General features: G+C 30.5%; 1 protein-coding gene and 1 long non-coding RNA gene across 5 annotated transcripts in view; one reads left to right on the top strand and one right to left on the bottom strand.

The window, feature by feature from the left end:
- Positions 1 to 18188, bottom strand: part of LOC114929301 (uncharacterized) — a 62583-nt gene that overhangs the window by 43053 nt on the left and 1342 nt on the right. The gene's annotated exons all lie outside the window — the stretch shown is intronic.
- The window catches only part of LOC114929268 (uncharacterized), a 38916-nt gene that overhangs the window by 8022 nt on the left and 12706 nt on the right, over positions 1 to 18188 (top strand). Inside the window, exon 2 of one of the 2 annotated variants that reach the window (XR_003819227.2) lies at positions 10261 to 10755. The exons of the other annotated variant lie outside the window; for it this stretch is intronic. The gene's annotated coding sequence lies outside the window, so the exon portion shown is untranslated. Of the gene's footprint in view, positions 1 to 10260; positions 10756 to 18188 lie in introns of those variants that run through there. 2 annotated transcript variants of the gene reach the window in all.

The following is an 18188-nucleotide window of genomic DNA, read 5'->3' on the forward strand; positions in this document are numbered from 1 at the left end:
TTTATACTATAAAATTATAAATATATACAATATGTATTCTTGGCGTGCAACTAAAATTTTTTCTTTTTTTTTTAAGTATAAATATATATTGCGTTAAAATAAATGTCGACTTTTTGTAAGGAGGTTAATAAAAAGCTCATGTTGCAACTGTTAGACACCAAGATATTGCTTTCAGTAAATCCTTAACTTGAGATGAAGGAATCTTTAGAAATATTACAAAATCAAGCAATACTTGAGCGAATAGCAAAAGTGTAATAGAAATATCCACGGTGCGCCACAACAAAAAGATCTTATTTAACATGCAAATTTGAACTATAATATTCTGCTTGAAATACTCGTAAAGAAAGACAAAAAGATAATGTGTGCTTTGCTTTAATTCACTGTGAACATGAAAGTTGTTGTTGGAAAAGCATAAGGTTTATATTTGAAATCAGAATTATAGATGCATTTTAGATACAGATATTAAATAATCATTTAGGGAGAGTAACTTTTTTAAATAAAATATTTGCAAAACAGAATAGAATAATTAATTTATATATATATATATATATAATGATACAAATATATGTATTTAAAATATTTTTTAAGTACAATAATTGAAATAATTAAGTAAAATAATTTTTAAAAAATTATCAAAATGTACTGACTTAAAATAGAACATAAAATTGTTACTTACATTATTTATTTCAAAATATTTTATACATTATATAATGAAGAAAATAAGGAAAATGACGAAACAAGCATGCTTTTATTTCAAAAGCAATGTTAGCTTAATGCTAATTTTAAAAAAACTATTTGATATATGTAATTTAATAAAATACGAATATATAAATACAAATTTAAGAGACGGAAGTTATAGGAAAAGAATAAATAAAATGAGTACATTATTAATTCATGTGAAAATAATATTTAAATATTTTACCTATATCACTTCTGTACAACAAGAAATAATTTTAATTGATTACTTGTAAAAATTGCCAATAAAAATACTTATATATTTAAAATATTTATAGTTGATTTGTAAATCTAAATGGAATTTTAATTAACAGGCCAATAAAAAATTTTTATATTATTTCTTATAAAATGATAAAAATAGATTAGGTAAATACTTTTTTTTACAAATATATTATTTTTTTATCTAACTGTAGAATAGGATAAAGAAAACAATTTTCCATACATTACTAGAAAAATATTGGTTATTTTTACTTATATCTTCTCTCTCTTTCTTCTAATGTCATATGTGTTATGTAATAGAAGATGTTTTTTCCTTTTTTTAAAAGAATAATTCTATTTGGTGCATGTTTATGAGATAGTTTTATATCATTAATGCCCACAAAACCGATATATCTGGTATTTTGAAAAATACGAAATTAACTATACTCATATTGCTTCACATTAAATGCATCGCAAACTCTCCCTCTCTTGTCGCCCTTCTTCATGACCATTGATTTGTGGCCGGGTATAAAATATCGTGGAAACGTTAGAGGGCTCGAAATTAATCGCGGTACGCTTTTGAAAATTGCGCAAGCCGCTCGGAAATGGAAATTAATCGATTTAATTACGAGGCATCGGGTTAATTCCGCAGATATTAATGCCAATTCGTCCAGCGTTACGCGGTCAATTTAACATGCGGTTGCGACTCGTCGAGAAAAAAAGAAAGGTTGAAACAATCCTCGTAATTTCTTGTTATAATTCTCTTGAATGCGACACGAAAGAGACTGGATAATCCATTTCGAGGATCTCTAATTTTATTTCAATCTCAATCGCTCAATTTTGAGCGGTATATACTTCTTTAGATTCTCGAAAGAAATCAAATAACAAAGTTAATATGAATTGTAAATTGATTTAACATACATAAAGGCATGCATAAATTTACAACTAAAATATATTTTTATTAAGAGAAAACATTTTAGAGCAATATCAAAGTTTCATCAAATAAACAACAAATAAGAAACTATTGTGAAAATTGTACTATTTTTGATATTTTATTAGTAGAAAAAAATCATACATTTTAGCTTATCACTTTTTTGTTTATTTCTGAGTGAATTATATTAATAAAATTTTACGTTAATCAGAAAATTATTCGTATATCGTGGCGATATTTATAAAGTGATTATAAATATATTTAATGAACTAGTAACTACAAAAAAATATAAATCTTAAGTTTAGTTGAGAGAGAGAGAGAGAAAGAGATATTAGTAAAAAAATTAAATATTAATATCTAACTTTATTAATTTTTTTATTTATAAAACGTTTTTTATAAAAGATTATAAAAGTTAAGCTCCTTGACCTAAATATAGGATCGAAAGAGCAAATATAAATTTTCAACCGGAAAAATCTATTTTGTACTCATTGACCAGCATATTTTAAATTGACAAGTTTATTTCCGTAAACCGAAGATAAATATAGATCCTGAAGATACAATGTCAGGTAATAAATATACATACACGTGTGCGCAACATTCTCTAGACAATTATCTTTTCAATTGCTTTAAAACTAAAATATTAAGACAAGTTTTCATTAATACGAGTTTAAAGCACGACGAGAGAGAAAAACGAAAATTCTGCTTTATTATTTTTTTTCTTTATCGTACCTTAATCTCACGTTATTTAAAATTTGTCTCGGCTTTTTGCCCCGCTAGAGTTAAAAAGATATATATCTGTCCCGGAAACTTTTGCACGGCATCATATATTACGTATGAATAACGCAGTCTCGTGACAATGGCTTTAATTTTACTTAATATACCTCATTTTTTGTTCCTCGTAATCACTATTGAGTCAAAGAGCAAAAATGCAACGAAGGGAAGAAAAGTAGAAAGCTATTGAGAATATTATTCGTCATTGTCATACGATAGAAAAGAGGAAGAAGTCCGCCTTTCGCGCGCTATAAGAGTCCCCGAAGTTCGCGAAAGAGCTTGTCAATTTGTGTAATTAAGAAAAGCCTTAAATTAAAGCCCGGCCGATGTCAGGCGTTCCACACGCCGGAAGATTAACGCCGGCGTGAGAGTCCGCAATCTCAACGCATCGCGGCGGAGATTTATCGCTCGTGAACCGTGGCGAAGGTGACGATAAATTACAAAAACATCACACATAAATCGCGCCACCGGTCCGGCGTTTATAAAGCGTAACGAATAAAGAGCGCGACTATTCCCCAGTAACGACAATGCATTAACGTCGCGGGAGGAGGATGCTATTGTTCCCGGCTGCGAAAACGCAACGTGAAATTAAGCCGAATACAATTACACCGTAATGAATGGCCGTAATAGTCCAATTGTGTCACATTCTCAGGAATGCGCAAGAGTGTTGCGGATTGCGCGGTAAGCCAAGAATTGCTTCGCAGGCCGTTGTAACTCATGGAGCAACAACTCCTAATTACGCCATCATAATACATCATCGTGACAAATTAGCGATCCTGCGAGACTTATCTGACGAGTGGCCATGTGCTGGGAGTTTCGTTTATTTACGCCATTATTAACCAATCTTGTTATCTCTTTAACGATTTTCGTACGTTCAACCATGAAAAGCAGCTTTTGATAGATTGGGTATCTTTATTATTTATTAGAGTAGTTATGTTAATTTCAAGAATAATTATATTATATTCAATAATTTATATAGGAGAGGAAATTTTTTTAGATCGGTTTATTAAGTTAGTAACTTTATTTGTTTTATCTATAGTTTTAATAGTAATTAGAATTTTATTTGGATGGGATGGATTAGGATTAATTTCTTATGTCTTGTAATTTTTTATCAAAATTATATTTTATTTAATTCAGGAATAGTTACAGTCTTATGTAATCGTATTGGGGATATTGGTTTATTAATATCTATTAGAATAATATTTATATATGGAAGATGAAGAATTTATATTATAGATAGATATATAAAAGGGAGTTTCGTTTATTTACGCCATTATTAATCAATCTTGTTATTTCTTTAACAATTTTCGTACGTTCAACAAATGCAAAAGTACGTAGGACGTGATATAGTGATGGAGACATTTTTCAAGAAATCTTTAAACTTATTTTTTTAGTGATGACAGGAATTTAATTTAAAAGCATTTATTTTTTACAGAAATAAAAATGTTTCAGCAAAATTTTGTAAAAGTTACAATTGTATACATAATAAGAATTCATATTCTCAAAATGATCAAAAACGTGTTAATAGATACATATATGGATTACATAGAGAAGAATATAAAAAATCAATTTAAAATAAGCTAGCTATTGAGCAAAATTATTAATATATCATTTTATTATTTGATTAATATAATATATTTAATTGGAAATAAAATTTAGCCATAAAAAGTTTTACGGATGATCATCTCTAATATTCTTTTTAATTAATTATCGTAGAAGTGAAATCTTGTATTAATGCGTTATTATGCGTTGAACGCTTACAATTAGTAAGTTACGTTGAATGTTACAAAGTTTATAAATTCTGTATAAAAATTCTTTAATTTTTATTCTCCGCACATGTAAATCAATTTTTTGTTTTGCGAGTACGTGCTTTATTCAACAACAATGTTATTTACAACACTGTTTCAATTTACACATAGTTACGAACTTTAATTGTAACAGAGAATCGGAGAACATCAAGGAAGTCGTCTAGAGAGTTTTGTCTAAGTTAACGAACCCGGAGAGCCTAGTATCGGTCCAAGTTTGTTAATCGATCATCGAAGATTCTTAGAGATACCTCGTGTGGTAATTGCTAGGTAACTTTTGAAGTATGTGACAAATTTTCGATACACTTGGAATCAACTAAAATTTCAAAGCATTACTCTTATAATGAAGTTTTCATTAATTAAAAAAAGAATGTCTATTATATGTAATATAAAATAGCTACAAAAAGGGATGAGAAATTATTATTTATATTCGATTATTATAATAAGTATAGAATCTCATTCTTATGCATAAATGTTTTATAAAGTAATCAAGAAACATGCGATAGTATATAGATATCAAATATTAAGATGTTGAGAAATTATAATATTTTTAAATAATCATATTATTTCACAAAAAACATGAGATATCTGATTGTTAGTGCGCCATTTTTAAAATATTGAATATGTATTCGTATTTCGTCGTATATTTCGTAGCATATTACAAAATGTTTATATTGATATAATAACATCCAGAGAATTATCGGAAGTAAATTAATTGAACAATTAAATTTATTTCATTTTTAATTTATATCAGTTTTAATCAAATACATTGCTTAATTATTGAAAAATAAAAGTATGTCAGTTTAAAAAAAATATTTTTTTCTTTTATTAAAAGGAATTTGATAATCAATTTATTTCTTTCGTGGAAACACGCTTTGAATTGTAGTACAATTTTATCAATAAAATCTTTCTTTTATTGTTTTTACATACATACATGTTTATTAGAGACATTTTTTTTTAGAATGTATATAAACTCGTCCTGCCAATCACTTGTCAATTGACAAAATTATTTATTTTTATGTAAAAGTTGTTCTTGACCGCTGCAGATACCAATTTCGTGTATAAAAAAAACTTGATTTATGGAAATATACGAATAAAAAACATAGGCGTGATCGATCGCTTTTCAGTATTTTAATTTAATTGTCGATGTTATTTCGTACCGATGTATTAAAATTGACGTACCATGGAAAAACTGATACAGTAATTGAGGTTAAAAAATAAAAAATTTTAATTGGATTATGTGAGAAATCTACAGTAATATTAACAATATATTTCATCATTGTACATTTTAGCGGTAATCATTTAATTTTGTTTTGAACTTAATTACAGTTTGATAAAACTATTTGAAAGATGCCACTTTTCGAATTAAGTTGTAATTTGATACAAACTTAGGAAGGATGACAGAAGGTTCGCTCTATATCATAATATCTTATAGAGAATATTTCGTAAAGTAGTAAGAATATTTCATAAAGTATATCAACGTGCTTCCCAATCCAATAAGTATATAAGTATATATAAGGAGAACGCAGCGAGAAGAACAGACTGTTCTATCAACGATTAAACTTTCTACTTAATTTCCACGGGGAAAATTTTCACGAAATTTTCCGCCAATCCATCCTCCGGTCAGAATAAAGCAACGAAGCCATTCCCTCGATATTTCGCGAAAGGAAGCGGCAAATTTTTCAATACGTTTCTGCCATTTGTGGATTGCGGAGAAACGGCATAATGTGACGTATTTTGATGGGGGCATCGTGAATTTGACGCGCCATGTTAAAATTTTCGCCGACGAGAGAGGTCGACGAGCGCAAGCGGATCGCCATGAAAAGCAGCTTTATTCGTGGCGCGTGCACGCGGCGTCTGACGTTAGGGGAAAAAAGGCCTCGCCTAAAATTTCACGTCACGGGACGAAGTGGAAGCAATTTGACACGCGTTCCCACCCCCGACACGTGTATATCAAATTCAAAAAAGCAGCGCTCGGATTCCGTTGAAATACGATAACGCCCTGCTTTTTTTCATATATACAGCGAGCTCGCATTTCTTTTCGCATTAGTGTGCGTGAATGATGTTATGCGATGTAACACCATTCGACACTTGTAATAACAATAGTTATATGAAGCATTTGTTTGTTGGTCGTTGTATGCATATATGCTCGGTTAAACTTGATATTATTGAAATAACTGAAGCTGATGGCGCGGGATAAATATTCAGAAGGAAGAAAATAGATATGTAAAAGATGTAACGTATTATTTTTATATTTTATATGCAGTGTTACGATTACATATACCATGCAGGGAGAAAATATTAAAAACTTTAATGAGACTAATGAAAGTTTTTTATATAAAATTGTTAAATGTTGATAATAAAAAAATTTTATAAGAGATTTTATAAGGACAAAATTATATCGAAACAGAAATTATATTATTTTATTTCCTAACGTAAAAAAGCGGATTTTCATAATTAAATGGTTTTATTTAAACGTAACAAAATTTCACAAATGTATTTTAGAGTTGGCAAATATTTCATAAAAAAAATAAATGTATGTTCTGTGAACAGAATCGTTGGGTACGTTTACACGCAGGTACCACAAATTACGGTTTTTACAAAAGAATATCATGTAATTTGCATGATCATTTTCCATTTAATTACAAGTTATAACGTTGCATTTACGAGTATATGTGCGTGAGGCACACTGCAATGTTATTTAATCTAACTCAATTTAAAATCATTTCTATTGTTATCGACCAAATTAGATATTAAAACACCTCTGCTATCGAATAACAAAATTAGCAAAAAGAATAAATATGAAAATTTGTAAAACATATACCTAATATTTGTATTTTTTTATACAAAAAAAAATTTTATTATATAAAATACACATAAAAGTATATTATTATCGTATTATTATCGTATAATTCTTATCATATAAAAAAATATGTTGATATATCGGAAGCATATAATTTAATTATTTCAGAAAAATAATTTTAATTATTAGTAGAGGTCAGCTTTATATATACATAAGAAAATTTAACATCTTTTGTTTAATATCACTCTGTATGATAGAAATGGTTGTTTCTATTATCTTAATGCCACATTGCGAAATATTTTCGAGTTTATGTTCAACTCTGTTAACTGCATTAATGTTTGCTGCAACCGATAAGGCTCTTCTATTGCGATATTCCTGTGGACACGAAGCAACGAAAGCCATTTCGAAGGATAAGGATGGTAACGAAAAGGAGGATTATCAGGTTAATCCTGAATTCGCTTATAATAACAAGGATCGTCATAAAGACGTTTACGATGCCGAAGACCGTAGAGATTGCAATGGAGATCGCGCGCTAATGATTGTTGCTTATGTCGCGAAATATGTCGCATTATTCTACCCTCGTTACTATTAACAAGGGAAGTGCACGGCCTTTCCATCACCGATTTTAACGAAAATTTTTTTATGTGTAGTACTTAATTAGAAACAAATTTTGTTAAAGCGAGAGAATGCGCTTCTTAAGCGTTTGTCTAAAAAAAATTATTATTGTAAATTATTATTGTAAATAATTAATAATTATTATTAAAAATTATTATTGTAAATTTATTTATGTGTTCAATTAATAGTAATATATTTCTCGTACAATATTAAATATTTCTTTATATTATATTTTTGACAGAAAGCATTCGAATTTTCTTTAAATATATAGAACAACATGTTAAAAATTAAATGCCAATAATTAAAAAAACTTTATATTTATTTATTAATGTTAAAAAATATTCCTAGAAATAAAAAAAAATAAATTACACAAAGAAAAAAAAATAGTAACGGCTTAAGACATGCTGGCAAATCTTTAACATTTTTTTTTTAGACGAACGATTGAGAAGCGCATTCTCTCGCTTTAACAGAATTTGTTCCTAATTAAGTACTACACATAAAAAAATTGTCGTTAAAATCGGTGAGAGAAAGGCCGTGCACTTCCCTTGTAAACATGAAATAAGAAACGCCATCATTAAATGCATCGCGTTTCATTCATTAAAAGTTTCTCGACGCAAATCTGGAACACGAATTAGTTTAATAATCATACATACTTTGTTGATGCATCAGGATATATAGCAGCTATATTAGATATAATTACTGAATAATATAATAGAAGAGTCTCTGGAGTATGTCTTCTAATATTTAATAAAATTGAAATATAATCGAGGGATCCGTTTATTTATAAAAAATGTGATTACCTAATGTTTACTTTTTTCAAAAGTCAAATTTTATAAACTGATGAAAAATATATTAAATTGTTTTCTTGGTTTTTCTTGTGTCTAATATGTGTGTTTTTGAACGCTTTATATATCATGTACTATCGTTTTAAACATGTTATACTGCAGAATTCTTTACAAAATCTTACGGGAAAAAATGCGTTATATTGGAAATAAATTAAGGACGCAAGATGCAGAGATGGTAGGATAAAAATTTTTCTCTCGTAAGAAAATGTATTAATAAATATATTAAAAGGATAAAATGTATTATTAATTTTTTTCTAATTTCAAAATCAATTCTCTCGAAAACGAAGCTTCTCATGAAAAAAAATGTATTCTACATTTACGATTTATTTCTGTACAACAAATCATCGTGTTTCGATTCTCTATGCATTGACTATCGAATATTTCTCGACTTACCCAGTGTAATATAATGGGAAATTCACATAAATTGCCTTCGCGCTTTGCGGTTGCGCCTAAAAACAACGAAGAGATCGAGCGAAAGCATCGAAGGATGGATAATCAAAGATTGATGCTGGCACCTGCCGCGCTTCGTCCAATATCAGTCGGATGAGGTGATTGATCGAGACATCAAAACCTTTTATGGCTATGCCGTCTAAAAATCCGCTGGGATATTACCGAGAACAGAGGCTTCGCCGCGAATATTTTCGTTCGCCACTATCTCGTCCGTCTATTCGTGTTCAACTTTAAATCGAATTTCATACTTTGCGCGGAGTCACGCTCCGCGAACCGCAAAAAGAGACGGTTAGCATATGATGGGATTTGCTGGGGAATCGCAATTAAACTTCCACGCGCTCCCGGAAGCTAAAAAGATGATCGTCGAAACGACGGAAGTGAATGCGAATGGTATAGTGAAAAACCCCGCTCTTCTTTTATATAATCCAATTTTCTTCTATCTTATAAAGATAGTGGAAAAAATGAAAAAAAGAATGAAAAAAAACTTATATCATATAATTTATATAAAATTTAATATGAGAGTATTACAGATTATATCTATTAAGTGACTTATATTTATTTCATATTTTAATTATTCATTTGCATACATTGAAAGAAAAATATGATCAGCGAAGAAATTATTTCTATTAATAATAATTTACAAAGTATAACTGCTTATACGTATTTACAATTGCGACTAGAACTCTATTTTGTAATATAATTGAAGCTTGTAATGAGATTCTATAATCATCCAAAATCATGAATACTATATACATATTTTTTAAATTAATAATAATATATCTCATCTCCATTTGTATGCATATACATTAATTTCTATATTATATTCGATATGCACAAATGTGTACATGCATATTTAATTATTTAATTATGTCATTAAATCTAATACTAGTCAATTCAATCTGCATTTCGAAGAAAGAAATTATCCTTTTCTTACACGTAATATCTCTATAAAAAATAAATAATTTGGATATTATAAGATAGTAATTTTTACTATCTTATAATATATGTTAATTTTTTGTTCTCATTACATACTTTCTTTCAGCACATCAAAATTTAAATTTATAGATATCGAAGAAAAAAAAATAATTGATAAAACTGCATTTTTAGTTCGCAGATGGATCCTAAATCACATGCGCATAGAGTGATAACACATTAATGGCTGCTTGCCAACGCAGCTATATCCTTTCTGTCTCCGTTGCGACGCATCAGGGGAGTTCGACTATCCGGGAGTTTAATTAGATACCGAATCGCGTATCGGGGTTTGGATCACGTTCAGCGTGACTTTGTGTCACGATCGCAAATTAAGTGTTTTTTTCGCTCTCCCTCGTTACGACACGTCCATGACCGATGCAATTAAGCACTTAACAACACAATTGCATAATCCGCTCTTTTTATCTTGCAAAGTATTATCTCGCTTCCGATATCGGAAACTAACCGGACTAGCCGGGTCTCGCCTATCGCCGATCGGCAATTAAACGATTAACAATGCTGATTGCGCAACTCGATATTTATTTTTCAAACTGCAGCGCAGAAAATTCAGTTTCGAAAAGCATAGATCTTGTTTGAAACACTTTGGTTACGAAATACGAACTGTAACAAAATATCACAAATGAGGGCTACACAGTTGATGAGAAAGAAATTTGTGATTAGACAAGAAAAGAATAGAAATGTATAAAAGCGATACCGAATTACGATTTTTTTATTATTTAAAAAAGAATAAAAATTTATATAGATTATGTTTATGGATAATGGAAGATATCTAAACTAAATGTATAATTTGTAAAAGAATTTTCAAAATGAAAAACTGTATATAAAAATATCACACATATTTTACTTTTATACATATAATAATATAGACATGCACAGCATATGTTGTGCGGATTTCATGCGACATGTTGACGATTTTAGTGCGGCTCTATGCTGTCAATATTGATTTATTTTAGGCAAGAGAGAACTTGCGCTCGCAGAGATATATTGGACATATTGGTTTTTCGACTTTTCGATAGGTATTATTCATATATTTTTTATTGTCTAGGATAAAATATGTATAATAACACATCGTTTTTAAATATAATATATATAAACTGTGCAACACAACAGAAATTAATCACACAAGTAAATAAATGTGCCAATTGTTTTATTTATTGCACTTCAGATTTTTTTTTTTTCAAAATCTGTGAAACCAATTTTACATTATATAGTCTGATCCCTTTTTAATTAATTTAGATCGCTTGAATATTGGAATGATGATTTATAATTACAGTTCGTTTACAATCCGCTTAAAATATAGTAAACAATTGTATATACGTGTGTGTGCTTTATGTAATATCAAATTCGATCTTATATAGACATATATACATACATTTACAATGCAACAATATTATTCAATATATTCTATAATTGAGTAAAATAAATTTAAACAATTTCGTGAATATAATTAATTGGTTTTTTTTTGCGTCTTACTATAAATATTCACTATAAAATTTTTGAATCTCTAATTTCAATATTTGCGTTTTATATCAGCGTAACGTTTATTGCGTGTCGGTTTCCCTTCTACTTATTCCGTATTTCTCATATATGCAATCTTGCCATCATATCTCATCTCTATGTCCCGACTTTAAGCACCGAAGCGTAATGTGATTTCGCGCATGCGCTGTTTATGCAACAAATGCATTTCGCGTGTGCACGTTTTGCATGGGACGCATCGTAGTTTAGTGCCTGTTTTACTTTAAAAGCCATAACGCGGCTTGACGCGTAATTTTCCACAATGCGCGGATCATGTAACTCAGTTTGCCAGGTAGAGCGCGTCTTGTTCCACGGAGGATTCCTTCCTTGGGAAGGATTTCGGGATTCGAGTTCACGGATTTGTTTCCTTCGAGTAGAGAGGTTTGGCTACGTGTCTCGTGAAGAGATGATTTTCATCGAAGCGAAAACGCGGAATTCGTTCCGCTGTGAATTTAATCAGGAGGCCTCGGATAGCGAAAGTTTAATCAGACGCCTAACTGGTCCACCGGTTTCGATCGTCGGCGTTATTTTCACAAATTACTGAACTCCTCCCACCAGACTTGGGACTGATTACTTGCTCGTCATTACGTAGGACCGCCAGCAATCAAAGATTTAATCAGAGGGGAGAGCACGAGTGGATCTTACATATTAAATCATGTTGAGATATGCAAGCGTAGGGGTATACAAATTTCCATCTGCTTTAGATAGCGTTTACACTTGTTCTCCTTAAAGGTCGAGAATTATGCATTATATAGCATAATGACGAAGATCTTAAATGCATATACAATAATATTTAGCGCACATAACATATCTCTCGTCGCGAATCTAGCTCATTTATATTTCAATTTACATTTTGAATGAGCGTTCTGTTAGCTGATACGTTATTTATTCCGTTGTTATTTTTAGTTTTTTTTTTTTTTATATTTAATTTAATTCTGATTTAATCAATTATATTGTGCCTTGAACGAATATGTAAACTTTTTAATTTCCGAATTTAATAATCATATTATTATTTCATAATAATAAATTAACGCTTTGTTGTTACACTTAAGTAATTTGCTTTTAAAAAATTAGGTTAAATATAAATTGAAATTACATGTAGCATTACAAGAGTATAGATACTGAGAGAGATTGGAAGAAAATAAAGAATGAATGAAATGTGAAATTGAATGCGAATAAAGAGTTATATAATGAGAAAATTTTAACTAATGATATATACAGACGCAAAAATAATTAAAAACGTCAGTGTGAATGGAATCGATATATCTCTTAAAAAAAATAATAATAAAAGCAACCAACACATAATCATGGAACGTTAACAGTAAACGGATAATCTTTGGACAAGTAAAATATATTACGATATTTTTTTTATATATAAATCAATATTTATAAATTTTTTCTACCTTTTCCAATGTAAAATAATTCTGGAATATACATAGATATAGAGATTAAAAGACACAGAGCTCGAAATGAAAAAAAAATGTATTCCTACGGTTCTTTCATCGTCTTTTATTAAGCGTGCATTAAAAGCAGACACGAATTCTGGCAAGCACTGAGAAGTACTGTAATATCAAAGTGATGCTTCAAAAGCAATTCATGCTTATTATCTCACCTGCGTGTTCATGGATTCTGCAAACTCGCGCCCATCTCTGAATCCATTATGCCGATCTGAATTACGTGTAATTAACTACGGGAACAAAGAGAATATATCTAGCCCGATTAATGCTGCTTCTTCTGTCCTCCGGATCGGACAAAGGGATACATAATTTTTCGAGAGGGTGCGAGAGGGACCAGGAAGGGATGAGTCAGCGACAATTACGGTTTTATCGGAGCTCATTTAAGCCGCGCTCTCTGAAATATAATGTGCCGCGTATAATATAATATTATGCCGTTATAGTTTCTCTCTTTTTATGTTACACAATTTATTACGATAATATAAATACAATAATAAAGTGGACATGTGTGCAGGGAACCGTTTACTTTATTACCGAAACGCGATTCTGTCAACTGTAAAAACGAGTAAAAAAAAAAAAAAAGAATGCATGGTTCATGCATTTAACGTACAAGTTAAATGTGCGCGAAAGTTATATTAGTCAACGACGGATGTTTCCCGCACATTAATGAGCCTCCTTATTTACATACGTCTGCTTTTTCGCAATATTATATAGTACATATCGTGTATACGAAGAAGATATTGCGGCGGTGTAATGTGATAAAGAATTCGGGACGGAGACTGCTTTAATTAAAAGCGGATGAGATGTAAGCATGAAATTGCCATCTGAAATTCTCTCAAACGCTTCGTCGTCTCTGGCCCCTTTTTAGCGAAGTTTGCGTAGTGTTTGTTTTAATGACGTCGACGTTTCGGTAATGATCTAATTTACAGAAACCTACTTGTACCGCGACATTTGTGGTTTTATTACTTCGATTTATATTTCGCTGTTATTTTCACCTTTTTTCGTGACCTTAATGAATATAAAAGTTGGCGCTCGCGAAGATTCTTAAATTAAAAAATATGTATTATCACACAAAAAGTGTGATTAATCTAAACGGTATATATAATTATGCGTTATCATAATTACACATTTTTTGGAGCAAGTTTCAGTAAAATCCATGTGTTATTTTCCAAATTAAAATATAGCATTTACACAAATTTCTTTAAATTTAAATTAAAATCCAGTGTAAGAGATATATATATTAAGTTTGCTGCATAAAGTATATAAATATAGAATTCTTTCTTGCTTTTCGCCAAAATTATATATATATATATATCTTTAATAAGTTGTGCTAAATGAAACAAAACGGCACGCGAGTAAACAAATTTTAATAAATTAGCATAAAATGCTTGATTAGTATACATTTCGAATTGCTTTCCAACATTGTTCGCGCTATACGCGCGATGTTTTACATATCTTTTGAGCGTCCTGCGAGCTGCGCATACGCGAGAGCATTATCGTTAGCATTGCATTGTCCATGATATTACATATGATATCGCTACTGGCGTAATTTACTGACTCGGTAATTTGAACCCGTTTCTATACAGGCAGCTAATTACAAATTCCTTTTGCATTAATACGGGTCCGAACTAGACGAAGCTGCCTCTAAGCTGATGGGTTCACCTCGACTTGACCTGTGACCGCTTGTGGGTACCTGGCACGCGCGCGAGAGTCTCTCAAGGAACAGACGGGATCGCTTTCATACAACCGCCATATAGAATTACAAAGGCGTTTGATCCTTCACGCGAACAAAGTGTTGCTAAACCGCATTGCCTTAAGTGTCACATTCAGATATGCGCGTGATATGTTCTTATTCGGTAAAAAAAAAAAAAAAAAAACTGCCCTCACGACACTTGTGTAATGACAATTACAATTCTTTCTGAAATTGATTTATATTAGGTATATTTAAATTTCTTTAAAATTTTCTGTCAAATACATATGAAGAGAATTAGAAAACTTAAATGTTTCAAAAAATAATATATACTTTTCTTTGTCTTAAAAAATAGGATTTTTTTATATATCAACGCATTTTATCTTAAGCATAATGATATAATTTCGTCAAATTGTCTCTAATGAAAATCATATGACGTATTATCGAAATAATTTCTCAGTTTTCTTTTGTAAAATAAAATTTTCATATTTTAAAAGAAATTATATCATTTGTTTTTTTGATTGTTAAGTTATAAAATATTTTAATTTATGACATTTTTAATTCTATCTTAATAATGTAAAGAGATGAGGTCCAGTAACGCGAGTTTGTATTAATCGGTATAATCTATATACGCGTAATACACCATCCATGTAATATAACCCGCCGTGTCGTAACATATAGCATAATTATTAACGTTATTTCTATATATATGTACATATATAATACATATACATATATATGAATGTATATTTTAATCTAGCTCCCGCGTTAATACATCAAGTGACTTAGCCGTTTATTAAACGAATAACATGATTAAAAGTGTAATTGATCACTCTCGCTCATTGACCGTGTGAATTTCCGCATTGATAATCTCGCGAGACAACGTCATGCGGAATAAATCACGACGTGACAGTTCGCGCCACACGTGTAATACAATTTTTCGCGATAAGAACGATAAATGCGCTGATAGATTAGAAACGTGCGTATTACCTACCGTACCGTTGGTAGCCGTATGAAAAGGAAACCGTATGCGATACATCAAGTCACATATAAAACTCTAATCTCTATCATTAATAACTGTGAATAGCATTTGCGAGCCCCCGGCTGTCGCGATGTGTTTACGAAGCTATTTATCTTTCTCGCGCGACGCTAATCATAGCCGGAGTAATTGTGGTTGGATTTTACCATTAATGAGAAACTGGTTATTGACGCAAACGCGGGTCATTCTGATAGTTTCGCGCTATTTCCCTCGGGACAGCAATCTCATTGATAAATCCAAAGAGATTTCTCTACGCAATTTCAGGACGCATCTTCATACAGATAGCTAAACACAAAGATCTATTGAAGAAATCAATTCTAGCATTATGTCTTTTAATAGAAAAACAAAAAATTTATATTATTATGTAAAACTCTCTTGTATGTGATAAAAAACAAATCCTGTATTTCTATCGATATATATGTATTTCACAATTTTTCATTTCCCTATATAAAATATTTTTTAATAAATTGATATATAATATATTGAGAAAACAAATCAATTCTTATCGTAGAATGGGAATTTGCAACATTCAGCTTTCTTCTATATATTATGTGTAAAACAAATAGCTGCATTTTTAGAATATTTATATTCAAAGTTCGTTGCGCCCATACGCAATAGCAATTATTTTCGAATGCACAGACTGTACGTGCTGTTTGTTGTAATCGATAAGTAACTGCGAAGCGAAACAACTGCAATTAGCAGCGCAAAATGTATAAAACGTGATCAATTACGTTTCTATCGTTTATCGATATAACGTTGAACACCCACGCGTTTGAAAGCATCAATAATTTATTACGCATGTAGTGAATTTTGATTCCGCATAAAATACATATATTAATTGTTATATCATTTGTTATAAATACGTTAACATTGTGATTTTTGCACACGGTAAATATAAATTCATAATACAATTATATTTATTATCATGTACATATTATTTGTACATGATAAATAAATAAAAATAAGATATAATGAAACAATAAGAGATACAGTTGCGAAAGGTGTTCTCTTAGAAACAGCTGGTTAATAGAAGGGCTTTCAAGGGCTATTTGCATGACCAACTTGGTTGAAGTGCGTTTGTTTGCGTATCGCCGAAGCACGTGTCGGACATGGTCCGGTGACGAGGAACTTGATTGCGCTCGATCAACAGGTCTTAAGATTGCGACAAGCTGCACGCTTTAGCACATAGAACGGAGGTGTCGCGCTTGCTTACCCAAGCGCGACAAGTGCAAGTGTATTGGAATCTTGAACTTTGATTTACGTAGCAACGTCGTCGTGTCGACTCGTGAATGATCGTTGACAGCTCGTTAACATGTTAATCCACGAATGTCACACGTGGCCAAATGTTCTATCACAAGTGTCACATTAACGAAGAAGAGCGATGCTCTTTAAAAGAAGATCGTCCAATATCGAAAATATACTTCACTTAAAGCTCCTTTAAATTTAAATAAAAAATGATAAAGTAAAGGAAGAATATAGCAAGAGATTATATTTTAATTTCTTATAATCTTGAACTTTGATTTACGTAGCAACGTCGTCGTGTCGACTCGTGAATGATCGTTGACAGCTCGTTAACATGTTAATCCACAAATGTCACACGTGGCCAAATGTTCTATCACAAGTGTCACATTAACGAAGAAGAGCGATGCTCTTTAAAAGAAGATCGTCCAATATCGAAAATATACTTCACTTAAAGCTCCTTTAAATTTAAATAAAAAATGATAAAGTAAAGGAAGAATATAGCAAGAGATAATGTTCTATCACAAGTGTCACATTAACGAAGAAGAGCGATGCTCTTTAAAAGAAGATCGTCCAATATCGAAATATACTTCACTTAAAGCTCCTTTAAATTTAAATAAAAAATGATAAAGTAAAGGAAGAATATAGCAAGAGATTATATTTTAATTTCTTATAATCTTGAACTTTGATTTACGTAGCAACGTCGTCGTGTCGACTCGTGAATGATCGTTGACAGCTCGTTAACATGTTAATCCACAAATGTCACACGTGGCCAAATGTTCTATTACAAGTGTCACATTAACGAAGAAGAGCGATGCTCTTTAAAAGAAGATCGTCCAATTATCGAAAATATACTTCACTTAAAGCTCCTTTAAATTTAAATAAAAAATGATAAAGTAAAGGAAGAATATAGCAAGAGATTATATTTTAATTTATATTTTAATAGCTAGTCATTAGCTTTTAAAATATATTTTGAGCATTACAAAATTGTATATTATTAATGTTTCGTATTTATAAATATAAACGTATTTTAATTATATAAATTTATTTAATAGCTGATAGATGAATTAAGACAAATAAATTACAATTTGCAATGTATTCGCCATAA

The sequence above is a fragment of the Nylanderia fulva genome, unplaced genomic scaffold (genome assembly GCF_048542155.1).
Source record: "Nylanderia fulva isolate GAGA-0341 unplaced genomic scaffold, ASM4854215v1 Scaffold3, whole genome shotgun sequence".
In the NCBI taxonomy this organism is placed as follows: domain Eukaryota; kingdom Metazoa; phylum Arthropoda; class Insecta; order Hymenoptera; family Formicidae; genus Nylanderia; species Nylanderia fulva.